Source organism: Mastomys coucha, unplaced genomic scaffold, assembly GCF_008632895.1.
Source record: "Mastomys coucha isolate ucsf_1 unplaced genomic scaffold, UCSF_Mcou_1 pScaffold20, whole genome shotgun sequence".
Classification (NCBI taxonomy): domain Eukaryota; kingdom Metazoa; phylum Chordata; class Mammalia; order Rodentia; family Muridae; genus Mastomys; species Mastomys coucha.
In genome coordinates, this window is record NW_022196903.1 from 4409614 (window position 1) to 4417389 (window position 7776).

The 7776-nt window shown below is 42.7% G+C and overlaps 1 long non-coding RNA gene across 1 annotated transcript; it reads left to right on the top strand.

Annotated features, from left to right (window-relative positions):
• The first annotated feature begins 486 nt into the window (after positions 1–486).
• LOC116097990 lies at positions 487–6171 on the top strand. The gene is made up of 3 exons (XR_004121644.1): positions 487–531; positions 4701–4859; positions 5702–6171. It is a non-coding gene; the product is annotated as an uncharacterized LOC116097990 (long non-coding RNA).
• The last annotated feature ends 1605 nt before the right edge of the window (positions 6172–7776 follow it).

Consider the following 7776-nt stretch of genomic DNA (forward strand, 5'->3'; position numbering starts at 1 on the left):
CAAGGGGGTAGGGCCCCTTGTGGGTGGTGCCATCCTGGGCTGGAAGTCTTGGGTTCTATAAGAGAGCAGGCTGAGCAAGCCAGTAAGAAACATCTCTCCATGGCCTCTGCGTCAGCTCCTGCTTCCTGACCTGCTTGAGTTCCAGTCCTGACTTCCTCTGGTGATAAACAGCAATGTGGAAGTGTAAGCCAAATAAACCCTTTCCTCCCCACTACACTAAAAGTCACATTTAAAGCTGATTTCAGGTGCAATGTGGACCCAGAATAATGTGAGTGTCTTGTTGAAAGTCTTCCATAATGTCTTGAGAGGCAAAGAAAAAAACAGCCTTAATCCAGGAAACAGCTTCGTCATCAATGTTTGGTTTTGCCTAATGCAAGACAAGGATCAGCCTTTATCTCAGCCCATTAAGTACCTTGAGAGGCAGGTTAAACAGGTCCAGTGCTGTTATCTGAGGTGTGACTACATCACTCTCATATTTGCAAGGAGCAAATATATAAGAGAAGAGCGATGTGGCTGTACTCCAAAAACTGGGTGAGTTTCAGTGTTGACTCTCTTCTTTGTCAAGCCCCCCTCTTCACCCATCTCTAGGTGAGCCACCTCTAGATTGTTATGGCATAGAATGGATTCCAGTCTTTACTTGCTTCTTTGGGGAATTAGAATGTGCCTCCCCAAGGTGTGAAGAAACATTGAGTTGCCAGTAATTCGGAAAAAAATGGCAGTAGAAGAGTTCTCCATCTTGTCTATATTTGACTGAAAGCAGAAGTTAGATTTATGAAGGTAGACTTTGACTTTCCCTGCCCCATCTCTAGCCAGAGATAAAAGGTTAACTGGGGAGACAGCTCTGACCTTATGGGCCTGGTGATGGCACCAGGGGAATTTACATCATCCAGGAGCTAACCAGCCTTTATTTGCCTTTTATTTGCCTTCCCCAAAGCTGCTAGCCATGAGCTCATAACCTTCTTCTTACTTCCTTATAAATGCCCTGTTCTTTCTGATGATAGAATTCAGAGCCATCATCTTAAGGATTGTCTATTTCTGTCTCACATTTATGAAATACATGACATAATGAACCCTCTGTTGGTTTCCTCATGCTGAATTATCTGTTGTAATTAGTTCTAGTCCAACTAAGAACTTAATGGACTTTTTGTTATTGCTTTGTTTTCTTTGTTCCCTGATGTTCCAACATTTGTTTTCTTTAAATGATCTTTGGGTTTCTTTTGAAAGTGTTTGATTTCGTCATTTGGGGTAAAAATGGTGATATCATGGAAGTGTGTGTGTTTGTATGTGTCTCTGTGTATGTATGTGCATTTGTGTAAATGTGTAAGTATGTTGTATATCTGTCTTTATATATGTCCATCTGTGTGGATGAATATGCGAGTGTGCATGTGTATGTCTGTCTTTGTGTCTGTCTCTGTGTGTATTTGTCTATGTATGTGTGTGAGTGAGTATGTGTCTATTTCTTTGCATGTCTGTGTGTGTTTGTGTGTATGTGTCTGTTTCTGTGTGTTTGTCTGTCTTCATGTATGTGTGTGTATTTGCGTATCTATGTCTCTGTGTGTGGGTTCATCTGTCTCTGTGCATGTCTGTCTCTGTGTGTGTCTGTCTGTCTCTGTGTGTGCCTGTCTTTATGTGTATTTCTGTGTGTACATGAGTGTGTGTCTATCTGTCTCTCTGTCTCTGTGTCTGTCTGTGTCTATCAGTCTACCTGTGTGTGGTGGTTTGTGTGTGTGTCTCTGTCTGTGTGTGTGTATCTATATGTATGTGTTACAGAGAGAAGTGGAGATATATCTGTATCTATATCTATATCTATCTATCTATCTCTCTCTATATATGTATATATATATGTATATACATATATATATGTGGAGAGAGAGACAGGAGGGAGAGAGAGAGAATTGACAGACAACTCCTGATGTCAGTCCTTGGTCAGTCTTTGCTCCTTGCCTTCCAACATACTTGAGACATGGTCTCTTCTTGTTTGTTCAGAGCTGTGTTCTTGGGGCTATCTGGTCCACAAGCTTCCAAGGATTCTCTAGTCTCCCTCTAATCTCCTTGTGAGAGCACTGGAATTACTTAGTGTTACTGACTTCCAAGGCTTCAAACTCAGGTCCTCATTCTTGCCATGAACATTTTATCCACTGGAACATTTCCCCAGCCTTCTCTGAGGATTTCCTGTACCTGTTAAAGGAGAACTGCATGGTTAGGCTTCAATCTCAAACTGGATTATGAGGATTCCAGAATTAGATAGACCAAAACCTAGAGTGTAGTTTCTGGAAGCCAGTGGTGATTTTTTTGTACTTCTCCACTACAGCTGCTTATATTTGGCCAAGGACATTCCAGGAGGCAACATTTAACTCAAAAACACAACTACACAATGCTTTTCGATAAAGTAGTAGATAGACATGACAGGTATTTTCAAGTCTCAGAAGACTTCCGAAACCTTTCAAGTTAAAGAACTCACAGCATTCAGAACACAATACCCAAAAAATGGTATCTTGGCATTAAGAGAACAGCAGAAGCAAGGAGGTCACACTTCAGGTTTGCCCAAAGGGTACCACACTCACCCTCAAAAGGAAAGGCCCACTGACTCAGTCCAAAATTACATCTAGCCCCAGCTCAACCTCGACTATAAGAGGATTTCTGGTGATTAGATAAAAACTAACTTTCCTCAGGAACAGCTTCTCATCTGCCAAAAGGAGTCATTTCTCTACCTCTGGCAGAGGGACATAGGGTTCCATCCACATATACCTCCAGCTGAATACCAGTGCCCACATCACTTCCAGGCCCCCTCCTTCCCTGCTTACAAGTACTTGCTTTACATTTCAAGGGCACACACACACACACACACACACACACACACATCAGTCTCTGGGTCCTTCTTGCCCCACAGCTACTTGCCCTCCTTATAACCCAATATTTTCCCATCCCAATACCTAGTCTCTCTTGTTCTCTTTGTCTCTAGCTTGTTTGACTATGCTATCTCTTCCACTCTCTTACTTCCCTATTCTCTTCCACTCTCTTACTTCCCTAGACCTGGCCATGCTCAGTCTGCTTACTATCTCTGGTCTAGAGCATTCCTGATGCCTCTTGATGTTCTCTCTCTCTCTCTCTCTCTCTCTCTCTCTCTCTCTCTCTCTCTCTCTCTCTCCCTCTCTCTCTCTCATTAGATATTTTCTTTATCTACATTTCAAATGTTATCCCCTTTCCTGGTTTCCTCTCAGAAAAACCCCTATCCCCTCCTCCCTTCCCCCGCCCACCAATCCACCCACTGCCGCTTCCTGATGTTCTCTCTTATGCACAATTAAAATGTTCCCTAACAGTGGAGCAGTCATGTTGGCAGTTTCCTTCCCGCAGTCCCTTGAATACAATGTTCTCCTTCTCCTTCTCCTTCATAAACCACAGGATGGATTCAGGACCAGCTCCTAACAAGCTCATGCAAGACCAAAGTAGATGGGAAAAGCTCATGAGACCTCTACACAAAGGACTACAGGCAACTGAGAAAAACTGGCAGTGGCCCAGGTGGTCTTCCTCAGGGAAGAGCACAGCAATTGGTTGTCCAGTCCCGAATAGTCAGCCCTGAAAACATATATATGAGCAACATTATATGTACTGAGCAATATGTATATGTACACATATACATATATGCATGTGATAACAATTAATGAAAAAAGTCGTGAATTTGGAGGAAAGTATATAGGAGAATATGAGACGGTTTGGAGAGAGAAAAGACTAGGAGCAGCATAATTATATTATAATCTCAAACATTTTAAAAATATCTAAAAATTAAAAAGGAAAACCTCATGTGAGGCATTTCCTGGAGGAAAGGCATTAAGAACGCAGATGCAGAAATGTCAAAAGGAATTGTCTTAGGGTTGTACTGCTGTGAACAGGCACCATGACCAAGGCTACTCTTATGAGGACAACATTTAATTGAGGCTAGCTTACAAGTTCAGAAGTTCAGTCCATTATCAAGGAGGAAATAGGGCAATATAGCCCAGGCAGGTATAGTGCAGGAGGAGCTGACAGTTCTACTTCTTCATCTGAAGGCTGCTAGCAGAATACTGGCTTCCAGGCAGCTAGGATAAGGGTCTTATAGCCCACACCCACAGTGACACACCTACTCCAACAGGATCACACCTTCTAATCATATCAATTCCTGGTCCAAGCATATGCAAACCATCACAGGAATCCTGCTAAGTATTCCTGTTTATCACCCAAAACCTCTTATCCATTCTTAATGGAATTCATTACAGTTTGAGTAGGCCTAAACCAAAAATCAAAATCTGAAATTCAGCCAAGTCTAAGACGTATTTTGAATACTGGAATATTGAATAGTGAAAAATTTCACACAATAAAATCTTGTTTCATGTACAAAATTCTTTTAAGTGTTTTAAATTACTTTTAAACTATATGTATAAGGCATATAATAAACATTAATTGATGTCATATTTAGACTTACTATCTACAAGGTAATTTTTTTCACATTTGTAAAGTCTACAGACAGAAAAATAATCTAAAATCCAAAACACTTCTAATCCCAAGCTTTTTTGGAAAAGAGATATCTGGCCTGCATAAAACATATCCAAAGTTGCCTAGGTTTAGGATGAAGGGTATTCATTTCCTGATGAGAGTTACCATGTCAAGTAGAACTTGTGTCAAACAAACTTTTGTATTTTTTTCTTGTTGCTTTATCCTTACAGGAGCTGTGGCTGTGAACCCAGCAAGGGTAGAGAAAAACAGTCTGCCTGACACAGAACCTAGGAAGCAGTCTACCTGACACAGAACCTAGGAAGCCGTTTCATCTGTGCTTGAAATCCATTTGTAAATTGTTGTCTCCCTGTGCCTGTCCATCACTCAAGGTATTAGAGACAGCAGAAACAAGGAGCTGGATCACCCAGAGGGAGGAAAATGAGCAAGAAGAATTTCTGATTGACTTCCATAAAACAGAGGACTCCAGACCTTCTGCCTTTCCCAACCTCCCACCCACCACCTTAGACAATTCACTCACTGATTCACAGGACTCTGACAAACTCATGGGACACATTAGTACACACGGGATACTGTGCTGGCTTCTAGAAACACAGTGAGCAAGACATACAAGGCACTGGACCTTAGAAGAGGCAACCAAAACTAAACAAGCAATGTGGGACAGAGTCACTGTGGGGAAAAAAGACCCAAGACAGCTCAGTCAGGGAAGGTCATAACCCTTAATTTGAGATGTAAGTTATGAAGATCAGAGCAGACCAGCCATGCAAAGAGCTGAAGTGGAGCCTCTAAGGCTGAGGGAAGAGGAAGGGTAATTAGTCTGAAGAAGGCAGAATGACCGAGGTAATGAAAACAGGCATGAGGAATGAAGGGAAAGGAAGCAACATCTGTGTCACACTGCACTGTCTTGTATGTTTAATGAGAGGTCACTGGATGTGGCTCATTAAGATGGCTAAATATGTCTTCGATAAATAAAGACTGCAGAGGCTGCCGCAGGAGAACACATCCTGAGCCGAGGGTAGCCGGGAGGGGGTTGGGGACGATTAAAGAAGACTGAGGGAATTATTCCACAGCCCTGTTGTGCAGCCCTCAGCAGACAGCAGCAGAATTACAGCTTTGGGAAGGGTGTAATTTCTGTCTGGAACCCTTTGGCATGTTGCCAAAGGACTTGAGGAAACTGATTTATCCTCAGTGGCCTTTGCATCTTTTCTGCTAGGTATGGGTGGCCAGCAAGCAACACCTGCAGTCCTCTGGACACGCACACTGCTCCTCCTCCTGCCGATGTCCTCTGCGGTTCAGCTCATGCTAAGAGTCTCTGGGGATCAGTCAGACAAAGATGTTGGTACTCTGCTGGGGAGTTTTCTGCCTACGTTTCTTTGAGTTCCTCCAGTCAAGCTACTGTTTATTTGGGCTTAACAACCAACACTCTAGATTTGCCCCAACAACTGCCATGTGCCCATCCCACATTTTCTCCTGCATTCAGGCTGACCAGCAGGACTGCCATACCAGACTCAGCCTTTGTTGGTCACCAATTGTGGATGGTGCTCCTGATGTGTTGACATCAACTTCTTTTGCCATGGCATGCTCCTGTCCCTGAGGCACCAATGTGAATTCCCAGTTGTTTTTCACTGGGCCCCATCTTCTAGTTAGGAAGGCCTGGGGACTTCCCTGGGTGTATTTTCTTCCCACCCCTAAATATGTCACCATTTGATCCAAGGTTGCTTTTGTCCCTTCTCCCAAGAGTCACAGAGAGTTCCCTTTCCAATTAGATTCACATCTACCCTGATACTGGAGAATTCCCAAAGCAGACATGAAAATGAGGTCTAGGCTGTGGCCTTTCTTTCACACTTATAAAAATAACATGTGAGGACCTATGGCTTGCAAAAGCTTCCTCATTTCTTTATAATTACACTCTAAATACCACTAATTGCTTCATACTTTCATCCTGAACATGAAGCATTATACAATAAACCACAGAAATGAATGGAGGGATTCTACCACATTGGGGTCAGCCACAGTACTTACTCATCTCAAATGACAAGGCTTATGCTCTACTCTCTCTGGCTCCTTGTCCATCTTTGTCTTGGAAATGTTGAGATTAGAGCAGACACCAGGCTGAGAAATGGCCTCTTCGCTGTGGATACTATAATCTAAAAACTTAGACCAGCAAGGTTCTTCCTGCTTATCTAAAAATTTAACAATATTATTTAAGGAACTAGATTCAGCAAAACTAAAGTTTACAATCCTGATTTGTAAGAGACTCCCCAGTACATAAGGAGAGAATGGAAATTATCCCACATATAATAAGTAAGCCTCTTTTGTAGAATGCAAGAGTAGTAGGCTTTCCAAGTCCATGGAGTTTTGTTTACCTTTTTAGAAGAGTTGAAGAAGACTGAGTTTATAGCAGTGTAATTGGAGGGGATGTAAGAGAAGTAGGAACGGAAAATCAATCAGAAATTTGAACATATAAAATGAAAACAGACTCAGAAGCATCAAAGAAGCGCGCATGTGCTTTTCTAAGACAAAGTGAGCACAAATATCTGGCTGTGTTGAGAGCTTTGTTCTCTTGCCTCTTGCAACACTGAAGAGCTGCCTATGAGTGACACCCTGGTACATCAAGACAGAGTGGAAAGATCAATGGGCAAGAAGAGCTGGAATGGGTGCTGTGAGAGGACAGAGGACAGTAGGCCTCTGTGTGTATGAGCTTACCTCCAAGGAAATCAAAGACCCAAGAGTAAGTCAGTGTCCTGAGTGTGGATTGGTCAGCATAGTTAATAATAGAACTAACCTAAAAATGAGTTCAACTCCACGCAGACAGCACTGATGCACTCTTGATACAAAGAGATAAACCTCATTTTTTTTCCCCCATGGCAAGCTTTTGTTTTCCCCCAAAGACAAGCTTTCTCAAATAACACTTCACACAAAGGCAGGCCCTGGTACAGAAATTGTATCCCAGGGGAAAGGACAAAATGCTTAGTAATCCAGGACAGGATGCATTAGGTAGGAAACTTGCCACCTAGAGGAGAAGGGGATGGCTGGGCATCAGGCATCTGGGAGGCTAGACCTATGGCATATCTGAGAGAAGAGCCTGGCTGAAGGCAAATCCATTGCGTTGGCTCAGTTGCAGCTCCCCATGCCTTACGTGGGCCAGGAGATTGGAGTTAAGTGAGAATGCACTGTTCCTAGTACTTGTGCCAGTAGCTAGAGAGCACTCATTAACCATGTGAATAACTTACTAAGGCCCTCGGTTCCATTCTGTGAGATCTCATTTTCTTTCACTCACATTGGAGT